The sequence below is a fragment of the Panthera uncia genome, chromosome D4 (genome assembly GCF_023721935.1).
Source record: "Panthera uncia isolate 11264 chromosome D4, Puncia_PCG_1.0, whole genome shotgun sequence".
Taxonomy (NCBI): domain Eukaryota; kingdom Metazoa; phylum Chordata; class Mammalia; order Carnivora; family Felidae; genus Panthera; species Panthera uncia.
Genome location: NC_064807.1, coordinates 32,539,425 through 32,557,323, shown reverse-complemented (window position 1 = coordinate 32,557,323; position 17,899 = coordinate 32,539,425).

Genomic DNA, 17,899 nt, shown 5'->3' with positions numbered 1-17,899 from the left:
TCAGCTAGATTTACTCTACACTGCATAGGTCCTAAATCATAATAAAGCTCTTAGGATAATCAATATTTAATTAACTTGTAATTACTCATACTAAGTGCCTTTTAAATGTAAATTAAATGCTACCATGTAACATTTAAAAATATTATCATTTTTCCTATTAAGTCACTGTATAATATGTTTATTGCTATAATTTATCCTTATTGCTAGTGAGGGTATTTGTAGTCTTAGAAGATGTATAAATTTGCAGAACATAAAGAAAAACAAGGCACTAACAACTGTGTTGTATTATCTGCTAAAGCCATAATTTAGAAGGAGAATAAACATATATATTTTTTTTAATTTAGCCATTCTGATCCTGCTCTGAGAGACTTATTGACTGGTTTCTGTTCCCCCTAAACTCAGAGGACTCCCTCGCACTATTTACATCAAATGTCCTGGTACCTGCAGTGAACAGTCAGGGTCCAGGTGTGAATAGATTGCACTGATCAGATGATGGTCTCTGCTTACAGCTTCCACTCCTTTGAAACCTGTAGAAATTCATTCAGTCCTCAGGGTACCTTTGAGAAGGTAACTGTTTCAGTGCATTAAATGGTACTCCACTGCTTAGAAAGCATTTGTCAAGTGCCCAGAGTGGCAGAACTTACAAATAAAAGGGAGCTTTAGCTCAAAGAATGGAAATGGCTTCTAATTAGATCGTTAGTTTCTGAGAGGGCTTAAAATCAATTGTAGGTATCCTTCATGGTGCCTAGACTTGTGACTGGCTTATTACAAGCATTTTTCTATTACCTAATTTGTTTTACAGTGGGAAACTCCAGTAATTTATTTTTAAGGAGTTCTCTTACATTCAACACCAAACCACTTTAGCATTAGAGTCAGGCCATGGTTAAGAAAATGCAATTCATAGATGACTATAAAATCAAGATATTGAAGACCTATGCCCCCAATTCACTAGAAAGTGAATTCCAGTGACAGTAGCAACTACCTGTGGCTTCAGTAGATGCTCCGTTTGGGAGGACATAAAGGCCTAATGGGATATGGCTATCACCAGTACGTTCCAGAATGACAAACATACTAGGGAAAACTGGAGACTGTGGTGACTAGGTATGCATGCCTCATCTATATGGAACAACTATTGTTACCTCTAGCCAACTGTTTGCATGACTTCTTCTAATTTTTCAAAAAATATGGAAATTCAGATTTTATGTAAAATCTGATCACATAGCATCTAATGTGAATTTTTAAAAAATATTATTTGAATTTCCACTTTATAAACATGAAATACAACTTTGGATTCTATGTGGCTCATGGGTGTTCAATTAGAAACCTCTACTCTGTTGTATCTAACACATACCCTTCACTCTAACCGTAAAACCTCCCAATAGATCTATATACCCCTTACTGCTGCACAGCAGAAAAACTGTCATTTTTCTCCCCTATGTCCAGATCTAATCACATCATTCAGTGACTTACATTCCTTCAGAGCTTCACTGTTGTCCAGAATAAAGTCAAATTCTTGGATGAACTCCGTTTGGTCTATTTACAGTCCTAACTCTTAATACCCTAAAGAGATAAAGGAACTGATGCTCAAAAAAACTCCAAATGACTCACAGCTTCCCAAGTATGCCATACCATTTTGCACACATATGTGATTGCACATGCTATTCTCTCGAAGTGAAATGTCTCCCTGCTCCTGTCTCCTCCACCTGGAAAATCCTGCTTATTCTCCAGGACACACAGTCAGTGTCCTCCTCCATAAAATTTCCCTACTTGTGTCATTAGTTTCTACTTCCTCTGTGTTCCCATATTTCCTTTAGCATGTACACATCAGACTGTAAATATGCATTCATGTTTCTCCCTATTAGTCTGTGAATTCTTTGAGAGAAAAGAATAATTCTCTTCACCTTTGCGTTCTCAGTGCCTGACAGAATGCCTGGTTTTTGTTAATATTTTATGAATAAATGGATAAATCCAATGCTGACACCTTGATACTTCATTGGCAAAGCACAAATTTTGTAAAATATAAACTATATTTAAGCAGTATGCATTAGATACATATGTGTTCGTGGAGGAAAGAAATTAACAAGTAAATGTATCAGCCAAAATATAACATATGGGTTGTAAGAAGTACAAGAATATTGTACATTGTAAGAATGCCAGGTACTGGCCATTCCAGAGATATGCTGAAATGGCATTGGAGAAGGACTAAAAAAGACAGTGAAGTAAGCCTGGCTTTAAGGCAGAATGAATGGCCATGAGAGAAGTGCCAATGTAAAAGTTAGAGAGATTAAAAAACAGCCTGTGGGAGAGTTAAATGCTGGGTATTATGCAAGGTTTTGATTAATCGAAGCATTCTGCATCCTGTCATCAAGTAGAAGTACAATATTGAACCCAACCCTGAGACCCATCCATGACAAAAGGAAATAGGGTGGGCAATGTGCTGGAGGAGACAAGGATGAGGGTGGATAAAGGGTGATGGCTTTTGCTATTGACCAAATGCTGCACAGATGATCTGGATTTTGATTTACACCAACTTGGTGTGGACTTCAGGCAAAGCATTTCAATTCTCTTGGTCTTTATTTCTCCATTTGTAAATTAGAAGATTTTGATAAAATATTCCTGAAGATTCATTCCACTTTACTGGTTTATGATTCTGTTTAGTCTATGACTGTCTAAAATACATCTGGAAGAAACTTCCCCAACCATAGAACTGTTCAACCCTAGGTGGTAAAGACACCAATGTGCTGCAATGACACCAGAAAGGGACCTTCATGAGGGCATTTTTGTCTGTTACATTTACTCCTATAAGACCTGCATCCAGAATTGTGATTGGCTCAGAAATAGGCTCTCAGTAAATATTTGAATAAGTTGGGGAAATATCTCACAAAGACAATCAAAACTTCGTTCTAAGCATGTATACACTGTCCACATGCCAGACTTATCTATAAGCCTCCAAATATGTGTGTATGTGTGTGTGTGTGTGTGTGTGTGTGTGTGTGCCAGCACTCACCTGAAAACTGAAGTCATTCTTCCCTTTATTTATCATATGCATTGAGTTTACCATAAAAATTTTAATTTGAAGAAAGAATTTACTGTTTTAAAAGGTTTAAAACCTGAAGATCTAGCCCTTGAATGTTCTACTCAAAATGTCCAACTGCTTAAAAGTGAATAATAGTAAGTATCTAACATTTATGAGCACTTAATATGTGCTAGGTTCTAGTATCCAATATTTATGAGCACTTAATATGTGGTAGGTGCTTATCTTTACATGTATTCATTCATTTAATCTTCCTAGCATCTCTATGAGATAGATATTACTGCTAGTCTTTTAAAAAAAAAATTTATTAGTTTTCTTTATTTTTGAGAGGCAAAGAGAGACAGAGCATGTGTTGGGGAGGAGCAGAGAGAGAGGGAGACACAGAATCGGAAGCAGGCTCCAGGCTCTGAGGTGTTAGCACAGAGCCTGATGCAGGCCAGAACTCATGAACCGTGAGATCATGACCTGAGCTGAAGTCAGATGCTCAACAGACTGAGCCACCTAGGCACCCCGATATTACTGCTAGTTTTACTTCTCAGATGCAGAAACTCGGGTCCAAAGAGATTAGAAAGCTTGCTTCAAGTTACATGTAGCTAGTAATTGGCACAACTGAGATTCAAAGCGATATACATTAGCTGCAGAATTCATGCTCTTAACCACTCCATTATACTACTTAGAAAAAGTAAAAAATAAGCCGTCCCTGCTAGCTTCAAACTAGGTTTCGTTTCTGGTAAATCTCTCCAATAATTTTTGCATGATCCTCCTTGATAGACAACAAGACTTTCAACTAAAAACAAAAACTATATCTGCCCAGGAATTTCAAAACTGCATCTTGCTTCACTTTCCTCAGATTCAATCCCTTGGGATTAACTAATTGATGTGGAACTTGAATTTTTTCCCACACCATTTGGACTTAAACCTAATATTGGGACAGAACCTCTGTCATATACCAAACTAGTTCTGTCCCTGTGATACAACTAAATTATTGAGGTGCCAGACTTACCAATGAATAGTGTTAAGCTAGAGATACCCTATGTCAATCATGGCAGTCCCACTAGATCTTGCTTGCTTTACCTCACCTGTTGCTTCTCTAAACCCTGTCTCTAGTCTGCTATGAACTCTTGGGTCTGAAATCCCTATTCCATCTTGCCCCAGGACCTATGGCTTTGGTGTTGCTTCTTGGCTTGCCAGAACCTGATGGGCTCAGATTTGACTTGTCTCTCTGGCTTTCTCAGCCAAGTACTGTTTCATGTTGGAATCCAGCTTTAGTCCCTTTTCTTTGGAATACAATTATCAGTGCTAACCAGTGTCCTGGCCCAGGATGCCCAAGCCCTTCTCCTCTAGGGCTGTATTCAGATGTTACTCACATCATTTTAGCCTTAATTCTGGTTTATTCCACTTCACTGTGCAAGAGCTCTTAGCATCCACCACAGCCGGAGCCAAATCATTTGTAACATGATTGGAGCATCTGAATAATGACAAAGTGAGACTGAATGGGTCTTTTAGAAATTATAAAAAATGAGTAAGAAGATTATAAAGAGAGCCAAGGAAAGGTAATTGGATTGGATTGCCTCACTTGCAAACTGATACAACTATCCAGAGTTTTTAAAGTGGGGCTTCAAAATGAAGGCTCTAAGAACTGAGAACCAAAGATGTGCAATGAGAAAGGCTCTCACCACTGGGGAATAGGCACAGAGGAAAGCCATCCCTTACATATTAATACATTTACATGTTTAGCAGTTTGGGTACTCTCAGAATTTGATGGAGTACTTGCAAAACTTCAAATAGTCATAATTCACCTGGCTGTGACTAATCTTCAACTCTTTAATCAGTGGAGAGAAATAATGATAGAAAATGGCCTGGATGGATCTTGCTGCATGTGGATTTCCAAGAACTTGTAACTGTATTTTCTAGCCCTCAAAGTCATTCGACTTGATGTACAACTATTAACTCCAGAGTAATAGGAAGTAAATTGGGGTTAGGGTGTGTGGAAATTACACTCCATTAGAATAAGAGAGAAATGGAGTAGCCTATGATCTCAGCTAACTTATGCTGACTTTAGTCCAAGTGTAATATTGACAAAATCAGGATGTCTGGCAGTTATGCATTAAAAGCACCTCCTGAGTGGTATTTGCAGTAAATGATTAGCTGAACACCTTGCTCCCTCCTGATATTGCTTTATTAGTATGCAATATTTGAACATGTGACTATTGAAATATCCAGGATGTACCCATAATTAGAACAAAGAATAGAAGAAGTATGCAGGGTTTTGAGAATGTTTGTTTTTCTTTCAGGAGAATAGCTAGGCATCAGAGTCATAGGCTTTTATTGAAGTCCTACTAATCCTAGATACAACACTAAGCTTTGTCACGGTCATGAAAATGTGTCTTTCAGATCTCCATGTATGAGAAGGATGATTGATCTAGGCCTCAACTGCCACACACTGAAATCCATCCCTGCCTTCTCTGGAGGCTGTGCTGCTCCTAACCAGTAACTGATCATGGCTGGACATCAATGTAGGTCCATTCTTGGGAGATGGGGAGCTCCTCTGATAGGTGACTTTGGATCAAAGTCTTTCTTAAAACTGTGTTGCAATCTAAGACTCTTCCACACGATCCTCTTTCCTTCCCTCTCTCCTTCGCAAGGGTCAGATCTGCACAACAGCCCACTGGCTCTCCAGTTTCCCTTCACTCTTTGTCTTCCCTCACAGCCATTCCTCTAAGAAAGCTCTTGCATATTGAACACCATTTTAGTGTCTGCTTCTCAGGTGACCCAGACTTACACAGTAGTTTTTTATATATTGATTTATTAAATGTTTTATAAAAATCTCATGAAATAGCTTATTAATTAGGGCTCATTTTAAATCATACAAAACTGATTTTTTTTTTCAAAAACAAGAAAACTTGTTCAAGTAGTGGGGACAAGTGGGAAGAGCTGTAGTTTTTTGTTTTGTTGTTGTTGTTGTTGTTATTTTGTTTTGTTTTTGTTTTGTTTGTTTGGTTTTTGCCTGAAGAGTCCATAGAAAGATGCTTAGTTATGGCTGGGTCTAAGAATTTAATCAATGTCATTAAGAATCACTTTCTGCCTATCTTTTGGCTCTGAAGTTCTCTATTTTGGTTCCATTTTGTAAGAGCATATGTTTTTGTGTTAACTCTGGATATACATCTTCCTCTTAGCAACTGCAATGGTTGAGAGCTTCTACCTTCCCAATAACTCCAGTCAAACTCCTAGTCAGAACTTCCATTGACCTTAGTCAGACCAAATAGCAATACCTGGAGTAATTATTGTGTCCTGGAGGATGGGATATACTGATTGGCTTAGTGCTAGAACATGATCCTACCCTGAAGCTGAGGGTGGGATCAGCCCCATTCAATCACATGGATAGAGAATAGGGAAAACAGTTATAAGGTTTATATACATTATCTCATTTAGTTTCACAATAATGTGAAGGGGTAATTAACTATTGTCTCCATTTTGAAGTTTTAGAAAGCTAAGCTTCAAAAAACAACTAAGTAACTTTACCAAGGACACATATTAGAAAGTGTCAAAGTTGGAATTAAAATTCAATTGGCTCCTAAAGTAAATTTTACTAAGACAAACAGCCAGGAGGATGACATCCACCTAAGGAAAATAGAAACCAACTAGTTCCCCGCTACTGGGTTATCCATGGTCTATGTGATTTGAAGTTTAAACATCAATTAACTACCATTTCTCCAAGACCATCCATGTTAATTATATCCTAAGCACATATAGGCACATAAAGTGGTTATAAAAATGGTAACGTTTTATGCCAGTTTATAATCAAGACCAGAATCCACACCGTAGAAATACCTAGAAAGGATATGTTTTTCTCAGAAATTCCTCTTAAACTCCTGCTGCAGCTTGAAATTTTAATATCTCATCAAGTATATAGCAGTCATAAACCACCATCCCTTTTTATCTAGTTTCTAATGCAAGAAGAAGCACATTCTTAATAAAGACCTAAACTTATCTCATGAAATAATGCTCGAAGATGATGAACTCTAAATTACAAGTGATTATTTTTAAATTCATGGCAACTTTCCTGAGCATTTTTACTACCTGCTTAATTTCTCCAGAAAACCATAGTCATTGTTACCTATAATATAAGTAGTTCATCTAGAGAAAGTATTTCCTAGTTTCCTTAAAGGTTTATTGGATTTTAAAGAAGAATTTATCACAGCAGATCATGGCATATTCCACTGCTGAGCACAACCTTATGTTTACAAAAACGGAACCATAAAAAATTATTAATTCTAGCCTCCAAATAGCCTGTAGTTAAGGAAGGGGAACCACAAAGTTCACATATGAAGGGAAAAAGAAAACAATGAATGACAAGAACTTTGAATGTTATGAATTGTGATTTAATCTCAGGAACTGCATTTATCTAATAAAGAATTGTAACAAATTTGCTGTGCATAAGGTCCTGTGTGAAATGTTTCAGAAGATGCAGAGAACATTAAAACATGAATACTTCCTTTATAGAAACAATAGTCTGAGAAAAAGTTGACACAATACCTATGAATTTTGAATGCCTATCACTAACCAGATCTCATACTGCATACCTAGCTAGTGTAAAGCTTATAGTACTTTTATGAGGATATTTAAATAAGATATCAAGGTGGGTAGCTGACCTCTGCTCCAATAATCAAAAGGACTCAAAGCTAAAGAGACACATCTGCCATCATCTTCCCAATGGCTAGCATCTAGGTCATGAACAAAACACAAAGGCAGCACTATGTCCTAGTTTTACCCAGAAGAAAGAAGAAAGAGAACATGGAGACAACAGGCATGATGCTGTAGGGCCTAGGTCCAGGAGTGGCACCTATTATTTCTGTTCACATTCCATTGGAAAGAATTTAGTCTTATGGCCACACTTAGTCACAACTATTTGGCCCAAGAGGAAAGGGAGAACAGATTTTTGATGGACAACTAGCAGTCTCTTCTCTAGTACTACACACGATTTATTTCACTAAATCCTCACAACTATATAATGATGTAGACATTTTTATTTCCACATTATATATGATGTGTCTGAGGCTTGGGGAAGTGAAGCCGTCCGTCCAAGATCACATGAAGTCATTGACTACAACTGGAATTGAAACCACAGCACACCTGACTTGGGCCTGTGCAGATAGCCACTATAACAAGGGACTACTATTACACATTGCTTTCTCATCCCTTTAAACACATAAATGGCTATAATATTGGACAGAGTGTGAAAAAAAAATTTCATTTTATTTTCATGTGAAAGCAGTTATAGTAATGATAGGTATATGAGTTCATAAAAGTTGTGAATCTTCACAAAAGGCCAAAAATGTATAGCTTGTGACCCACCTACCAGGGACAGAGAGCCATTTATTTCACTACAGCTTGTCCCCAGCAACTCCTTTCACCCATTTTTTGTGTTTAATTGGGGGGCAAAGTGGGGTAATGTCATTATAATTAACTAGTTTCTCAATAGAAAGGTGTTATTTGGCCAAACCAAGAGGAATTGCAATCAAGGAAGAACTGGCTGTGGACGCTGAGTTGAAAGCTATAGCTGAGTTGCATGACATTTGAAAGATTGGGAAGTTGTTTTTATTGTAGTTTTGTTTCATAAGTGCAATTTAATATCTGTAATCTTTTTTCTTCACCATATTTCAAATGTTTGCCACCATGCACAAAAGCAGAGAGATATGTGGTACCTGCAAAGAGAATCTTGGGCTGCTTGCCACTTGGAATGTGAAGACAGGCATAGTGGCTTTTTATTTCAGAGGGTGTCAGCCAGTTTCTGAAATTTCTAATGAATATCCGAAGGATTGGGAAAACAGAAAAAAGAAAAGGAAGGATGAGGGAGAGTATGCTGGAGCAAAGAAGTCAGGAAAGCTTTGTAATTAAGAGTGTTTTTAAAATGTCAAAGTATTTAAAGAGCTGAAGAATTTTGGATATCTGGGACATTTTTTTTTTTTTTTTTTTTTAGTCATTTAACATGAGGGAGAATTCAAAACCTGGTGATTTTTTTACTAGACAGCTCATCACTTTCTGTTTGGGAATGACATCTGCTAGGCAGCTAGCATCCAGAACTGGAAGGAGTTGTTAGCTTTAACTCACCACACTGTCATATAACCTTACCCATGGCTGGCAAAACACCTATCAGGGAAACAGCAACAGCAGCCGTGTCATCTCACTGAAGAAAGAGGAATGGTGTTGGCCAATAAGTGACAGAAAGTTTGACATCTGGCCATTTATCATTTGAAAAACTCCCAAACAAAAGGAAGTGCAGTGGATATGCAATCCTAATCCTAAAACAAGTGAAATAAACCATCAAACCTGCCCGTCTACGTACTATGGATACACCCAGAGCAATGACCCAAACACTACACTACTCTATGGTTTTCTCTTCCACACTGGAGTCCTCCAAATGTCTTTATGGGCATGACTCACTTCCACTGTGTCCTGGCAGGTTGGTGCATGGCCTTGCTCTTTCCTAATATCCTCTGTAAAGCTATGGTTTTACTTCAGGAGCAGAAGAAGCATCAGTCAAGAAATAGCTTTTCTCGGATTAATCAGATTAATCAAAGTGTCTTTACACATTGGAAAATTCACCAAAACCCAAGATAGTGTGGAAACAAGGGGTGGATATTGTTGGGAGACGATTCTCCATGGAACTCTCATATTTCTGCACACTTTACAAGCAGAGGCACTGACAGCTTTTTTTTTTTTTTTTTTTTTTTTAGATTATCTTTGTAATAGTATCTATATAGCAAAGAACCTTGGAAGATAGGGTTAGTTTCCTTTTCTAGAGAAGAGAGCAGGATTGCCTACTGTCCACTAGAATACAGATAATCTCTCTCCCTCAGACAAATGTTGGATGAGTCTACTCACAGCCTCGTTATAAAAGATTTGGGTTTCCTAATCTTGGAGTTCTTCAACTGTGACACAATCCCATTGCATGCACTGCATTTCTCTGGCCCTTCTGCATCATCCCTGTGAGACTTGGATGAAAAGAGGAATGAATATCAACATGAAGTACATGTTGTTTGTACAGCTATTAATAGTAAAGTTTTTTGTTTTGTTTTGTTTTTTTTTTTTGTCTCTGACCCACGAGTCCTGTGCTTTCTGCTTGCATCCATGAAACTGTAGCAGGCTAACTTGTCAGGTTGCCAGTAGAATACAACTGCAGATCCTTCACAGTCTTGACAACCATATCTCTGTAGTTTTGTCTACAACTTAATTTCAAATTGATCCCCAAAAGATTTTATTTTTCTTTTATCTATGTATCCCTGATGTTTATACAAACCCCATTATGACACTTATTGAAAGTTATCATTCAAATAAATATCTTTCTCTAACTTGGTTTTGTGCTCCTAAGACAAAGGCCCATGTCTTATTCATCTTTGAAGCTTCAACTACTAGTATAAAACAGATGTTTAGTAAATGAATCAAAATAGTGTATTTGAAATAGCCAAGTTGAGTCCTTCAGATATTAGTTGTCTTCTTGGCATGGTAAACTCTCCATCTGGTTTTTATTTATAGATTCAGTTATCATGGTAATCTTAACACAACCACTCAAGTGCCCATAATTTCATCTGGTGGTGGCAATGGGATGAGAATCATCTGTGTCTGGGAGGCACAAAAAAGGCTATGGCAGTGTTGCAGTGATGCTGATTGTTGGCAAACCCCAGCAAAACATCCTGCTGTAGTTCAGTTTTTTTTCCCAAATGTCTTTGCCTATATTCTAAGGAAAACACAGTCTGGGAATAAACTATTCTTCCAGGAATATGACATCTTTTCCAAGACTCAAATGTCCCTACCATAGAGAAGATAAGAGTACCATCATTTCCAAGACTAATTGTGATTCCTCCATAACTTTCCCAAGAGAGACAAATTCATTTCTTCATTCTCCAATAGCTCGTGATTCTCTTCAGCATCCACTTTTCCCCCAGCTAATGGGTAGATTTGAATGACAGATGTTCAAAAAGGCAACAGTGGTTCCCACTGTTCCCACCAATAAAATGTGGTGTCATTTTCTAAAAGGGGACCTTAAGTGAGAACAAATCTCTGTGGGAAGAGATTTATAGTTAGGGTGAAATAGGAACCTTTTGCTTTCTCAAGATCTTTTTTCTAAGGGAAATAAAAATTCCTTCTATGCAAGCATAGTTTGATCATAACTATTGTATTTGGCACAATTCAAAAACTCATTTTCCACCAAAGTGAAGAAATATATTTGAAACAGCTTCTCCCTTCCTCTCACTCTCAAGAAAAAGCAAAGAGTGTAAAATTTGCAGATTCTACAATATTCTTTAGTTAAAAGAAGATGGACACATGTGTTAAACAGATTTTTAGAGACGTTTTTTGTTATTAAAACAAAATCAAAGACTCCCCATGACCTATAAAAAATATTGATAAGTACTGATGAAAGACCATGTCTTTTTTTTTCCACCTTTGAAGGGAGATTATGATTATGTTTTAATTAAGCAGCTCAACCCAGATTACCATATTTTAAGAATACATAATTCACCTTTATTGCTTCCTCTGTTCCTTACCTCTCACTGATAACACTCTGTGATTTAAAGTAATTTGGGACACTGCTTTCTCACATAAAAGAAGGAAGGAACAAAGACTGTGCTATAATAACTTAGAAGCCTATACTTGACTTTCCACTCAGCCATTTACTAAATTCAAGCAAGTTACTTAAGTTTAATTAGCCTCAGTCTCCTCACCTGTAAAGTGTCAAATATATCACATTAACCTTAAGATTTTGTAAGGGTTAAGCAAAAAAATAATATAAAAGTGTTTTCATAGTACTTGTTACATGGTAGATGTTCAGAGATTAATATTAGTCACCATTTTGTGAGATTTACAACATGCAAGGCATAATGCCAAACACTTCACTATAATAACTTATTTAATAAAAAAAAGGTACTATTAAAAGTCCTATTTTAGTAACGAGGACTCTGAGCTCAGAGAAATTGCATATTTTACCTGAAGCCATAGATCATTGTTTGCTTTTAATTTTTATTTATGTAAGTAATCTCTACACCCAATGGGGGGCTTGAACTCATGACTCCCAAGATCAAGTGTCACATACTCCTCTAACTGAGCCACCCAGGTGCCCCAAGGCCATAGAACTATAATTAACAGCACAAGGATATAAGCCCAGCAAGATCTTCTGACTCTGGGTCCAATAACCTTTCCAATAAATGTAAGCAACTGGGAATTGGTATAAATTGGTTCCATTTCACTCTCCAGTCTAGCCACACACAAAGTGCCACTTGCTTTCCCACAAACATAGCCCACAGTGTCCATCTTTTAAAATTTCATGACTAAGTTTGCTTTGCAATCGTTTCTGTCAGGGGCTGAGATTCACTGGTCTCTGCAGCCACCTTTGTTTCCTGAGGCAGAAGTTGAGATCAAGAGTACCTATAGTAATAGGTGATAATATCCTTAGGTGTGACTTCAATAAAACATCAAACTCCACAAGGAAAACTTTTATCCTCAGGTGTCTGCCCTTGAGTCTTAGGAATAGTTCAATGTGGACTTATTTCTCCCATTCCCATTAGCTTGCTGAATCTTTTTTTCCTGTCCAGTCACTCCTCTGAACACAATTCATACTCCTTAAACATAAATGTTGCTCTTTACGATGGTCATATGGTTTATGCTAATATCATCCTAGTACCCTATCCCTTACTCTGAGCTCTATATTTTCACTGATGTTTATACCCAGCATCTAAACTCTAGTCTGATACCCCCTGTAACCAAGTGCAGTTTCCTATTTATATTTTTTGTACATATTAAAAATTGTATAAAGGGTTTATTGTAGTAAAATAGTATATACTTCTCGGAAATTTTTCAAACTGTGCATATACAAAAATGGAAGTCTGCCCTCCTAATCCTATTCTACTTCTTGAAGTTGCATACTATTAACAGTTTCATATGAATCCTTCTGTATATAAAATATACCGAATTGTATATAAATATATATATGTTATTGTATATGTGTATATATCATACATTGTATATGTATATATAGTACATAGTTTTGTATAGTATATGATATATTGTATACATATATAATTTCTTTTAGGTAAATGGAATCATAGATTTTTAACTTGCTTTTATTTCAATAAACAGTATATTGTTTATAGACATCTGTCTATGTCAATACATATTGCAATGCCTAATTCTTTCTTCTAACAGTATGATATTCTACTAAATTAGTGTCCCATATTTAGCCAGTTTCTTGCTGATGGACATTGTTTCCAGCGTAAAGCTATTATAGTCAACACTGCAATAAATATCCTGAATGTATCTGAGTACTTGTTATTTTTATAGAATGAATTCCTAGAAGTGGAATTGCTGATTCAAAGAAATGACGCAGTGTCAAATCATCCACCTATCCATTGTATTTGAGAGTGTTTTTTCGCCAACATATTCTCTAACCTTGGATATAATCAATTTTTTCTTTTTCTGACAGTGTAATAAGCATTCAAAAAATTTTGTTTTACTCAAATTTCATCAAATATTAGTAAAATTCAATATTATAGTTTCAATTCTACTTCTCCATGAAGTTCTATTAGTGCTGCATCTTAATTCCAGCCCACGTCTCCTGCTGATCTGCCTGCCAACTTGACCCATCACTATCACATTTAAGACAGACACTTTGGGATCATCTACACTTTAGAAGTGAAGCCCAGAGAAGTCAGAGGTCATGCCAGAGCTCAAAATGATATGCAGTGAATTTAAGGTCAGTGAATTTAAGGGTAAAAGCAGTTGCCTTCTTACCAGTTGCTGTCCTAGGCAGATACTATGTTCTTATTCATTTTAATGCTCCTATGTTGTGTCTACCATGGGGTAATAAGTACTAAATAATTGTTTGTTAAATTAATGAATAGAAAGAAAATAAGCTCTTTTGTTCTCTAGTGGTAAGAAGATGTATTAGTAAATGTCTCTAGTGATCACAATATTGAAACAAAAAAAAAATAGCAATACTAGGCTTTTATTTATTTCCTCTAACATGATATCCAAATCTTGTATTATGATATGCATATATGTGCTAAGGTGGAAAAAAGCAGATACATACAAAGTGTTCAACACACAAGATTATTCAACCAATTAGGTAAATATCAATTGCATAAAAGTGTCACTTTTTATTTAAAAGCAAAACCTTCAGATGTCATTCCTACTTGAATAAGAACCAGAGTCCAGTATGACAGGGAGACTAATTAAATAGGGATCTGGTTAAACTATTTAAAGTATGAATTAGTCAGGTTCACATGGGTTTTTCCTTAAGGAAAAAAAAATCAGAGGAGTAAAGTGGAAGGAATCTAGCTATGAGCAAACACAGGTAGTTGGTCCCAGGGAACAGCTGGGAATTAGGTCTGAGAACCCCCTTCCTCTTTTCTTCTTATACTCCACATAACCCACTAACCACACCTATGTTCCATAATGTTCCACCATCCACACCACTTCCCTCATTCTAAGGAAACATAAACTATACTCATTTTCATTGCTGTTTAACATTAGCACAAATTCAGTGGTTTAAAATAACACTCATTTATTATTTCAGAATTCTTTAGGTTAGAAGTCCAGACATGACATAGCTAGGTTCCTTGCTCAGGGTCTCACTAGACAGAAATCAAGGTGTTGGCCAGGGCTTTGTTCTCATCTGGATCTTAGAGTCTTCACCCAAGATTATTCACACTGTAGGCAGAATTCAGTTCCTTATAGTTATAGTACAGGTCCATATTTTCTTGCTGTTGTTGGTCAGTGATCGCTCTTAGCTCCTAAAGGCTGCCCTCAAGTTATAGCCATGTGGCAATATATCACAAGGCCATCTGGCAATATATCTTATGGCCATGTCACAGTATGGCATCTTGATTCTTCAAAGCCAGCAGGAACATCTCCCTCCAGTCTACTATGGCAGAAATATATGTAACATAAGGTAATCATGATAATGACCATCACCTTTGACCTATTGTGTAACCTAAAAAAGGGAGTGATTGCCCAATCACATTCATAATTCCCACCCACACTCAAAGGGATTATACAAAGCATGAACTCCAGGGTGTGGGAATCTTGGAGATCATTTTAGAATTCTGCCTGCCTCACAAATATAGCAGATAGAAGCCCAAAGTAATTCTGGTGAAATACACATGACAAAAGATTATCAAACTCATTAGCAGCCCAGGAAATGGAAGTCATAACAGTTGGACTATAAGTTGGAACGGTTTTAAACAAGGGAGGAATATGTTCAGAAAACTTTGAATATATTTTGTTGGTTTGAAAATCATCATCTATAGTATAACACTTAAATTGTTAAGAATTCAGGTTTTTCAAAACGTCAAATGATTTTTCAGTTACATCAATGTAAGTATAAGCATTTAGTTACTTAAAAATAATTCAGTATATTAAAATATCAGAATACTAAAAACCAATATGTCTCCTGGACTTGCGGAAATAAATCAACATCAATCTTTATAAATTATCCTCCTATGAAAAGGGCTAATTAAATATCAAGTAAGCTTACTCATTTTCTAAACATATAGGCTTTTTTCATACCCATGAAAACTGTGGCCTATTTCTTAGCTTACATTCTTCTACAATAAAAAATGGAGATTTCTTTTTTCTTTTTTTCCCTTTTTCTGCTCTTCCACATTTCATTAAATCTGTGCTCTCCATTCTCTTTTCCTTTGTTTTTAATGAAGTCAGCCCTTCCCATTTCCAGTTAATTTTTAAAATAGAATTTCACTGATGCTGAAACACCCACTGCCTGCTGTTACCTACAGGCAAAATCCTTGCCACCCATGGGAAATGAATGAATTGAACATATCAAACAAATAAACATAAACAGTTTAACTTTTGACACATTCTGACTTTGAATTATTAATTCATTAGCTCTGATACATCCTTGGTTAGGCTGAGTTGAGCTTAGTGACTTAAACCTGTTGCCCAGCAGAGTAGAAATGTGGTTCTGTGAGGTAAGATGCAGAGCTGCCAAAGATTGTTCCTTTATTTCCTTTTCTTCAAATTACATCTTGCTTATCATGGGGTCTAAACTATTAACACATGACAAGCTTGTTTCACTGTGTTCTTACCCACCACTCCCTCAATTATTTTAAAGAAAATCCTACATATCAGATGGTATCATAGATATATATCATCAGCATGTGTCTCTAAATTGAGATTCCTTTTAGAAAACATAAAAAAAAATAACCAAACCTAATTAACAATAATTCCTTTTAGAAAACATAAAAGATATAATCATAATAAATTATGATATGAAATATATTCATACTTCATTTATCATATCATAAAATCTAATAATAATAGCAAATTAACCATAGTTCCTTAATATCATCAGAAAACCAGAGAGGTTATTTGTTCACATATCATTGATTTTGTCTTATAAATTCTATAAATATCAAGATGTAAATAAGGTCCATATATTGAGATGTCTGATATGTCTTTTAAATCCTTCTCCTTTTGTTTCTGTTTCTTCTATTTCTTTATGTTGTTAAAGATAGTAGGGCATTTATCCTGTAGAGGTTTCTAGAGTCTATTATGCTAATTGTATTCCAGTGTTGTCATTTACTGAGTTCCTTTGTTACCTGTATTTCCTATAAATTGGAAGGTAAGTCTAGATGCTTGATCAGATTCAGATTACTTTTTTTTTTCTTTTCTGGGAACATTTCCTTCATGGGTAATATTTCATGCTTTTATCAGGATGTAAATCAGGATAATGTATCATTATCTTTCTTTTTTGATATCAACCAGTAATGCTTATTACTCAGACACACTAATTCATGGGGGCGGGGGACAAAATATTGATATTTGTTATGTCTTCTTCACTTATTAGCTAGAATACTTCCACAAAGGGAAATTTCCTTTCATTAATTATTTGGTTGTTGAAATACAGTTATATAAGAATGGAGGACAAATGCTCACTTCTTTCTCTTTTGAAGTTTTCAAAAATAAATAAAGATCACCAAAAGTCTTCAATGATTTGCTTTTAATATCATGAAATTAAACGTACTTGATATGATACAATCCACATAATTTTTGTTTTAACTAATGCTCAAGTTATTTCATCTTCACTAGTGGGAGCTTATTCAGGTTGTCTGCTGAGTTCTTTTGATATGATCCAGAAGTCTTTGGTAGTCACTTTCTTTTCCAATAACTAGAGAATGTTTCAGGTTTACTTTGTACATTTCTTATTGTCCTATGTCTGGAATCAGCCATTTTCAAAAAAACACAAGTGCCTTTTAATGTAAGTGGACGAGATCATAATCTTGTCACTAAGGGTAAACTTTGCTATTGGGTTAGTCTTTACCTTTAGGCATTTACAGTGTACAGAGGTAGGAAAAGTTTTTAAAGATAAAATACATTACCAGTTCATATCGATAATTACAATTCAGACTCAAGTTTATAAAGTTTTGGAGTTTTTTTTTTTTGATAATCACATCACTGAGATCTAATTCACATCCACAGAATTTATCCTTTTAAAGTGTGCAATTCAATGCTTGTTAATATATTCACAGTTGCATAACCATCACCACAATTTTAGGACATTGCTGTTACCACGAAAGAAAACCTTTAGCTATCACCACCCATATCTTCACACTCTCTCTGCCCCTCACTAGCCCTAAGCAACAAGTATATATTTGTGTATTCTGGACCCTTTATATAAATCGAGTCATATGACATGTGGTCTTTGTGGCTGGGTTCTGTTAATCAGTATCAGGTTTTCAAGGTTCACCCATATATGCAGCATATTTCAGTACTTCATTCCTTTTTATGGCTGAATAACATTCCATTTAATGGATTTACCACAATTTGTTTATTTATTCATCAGTTGATGAATAT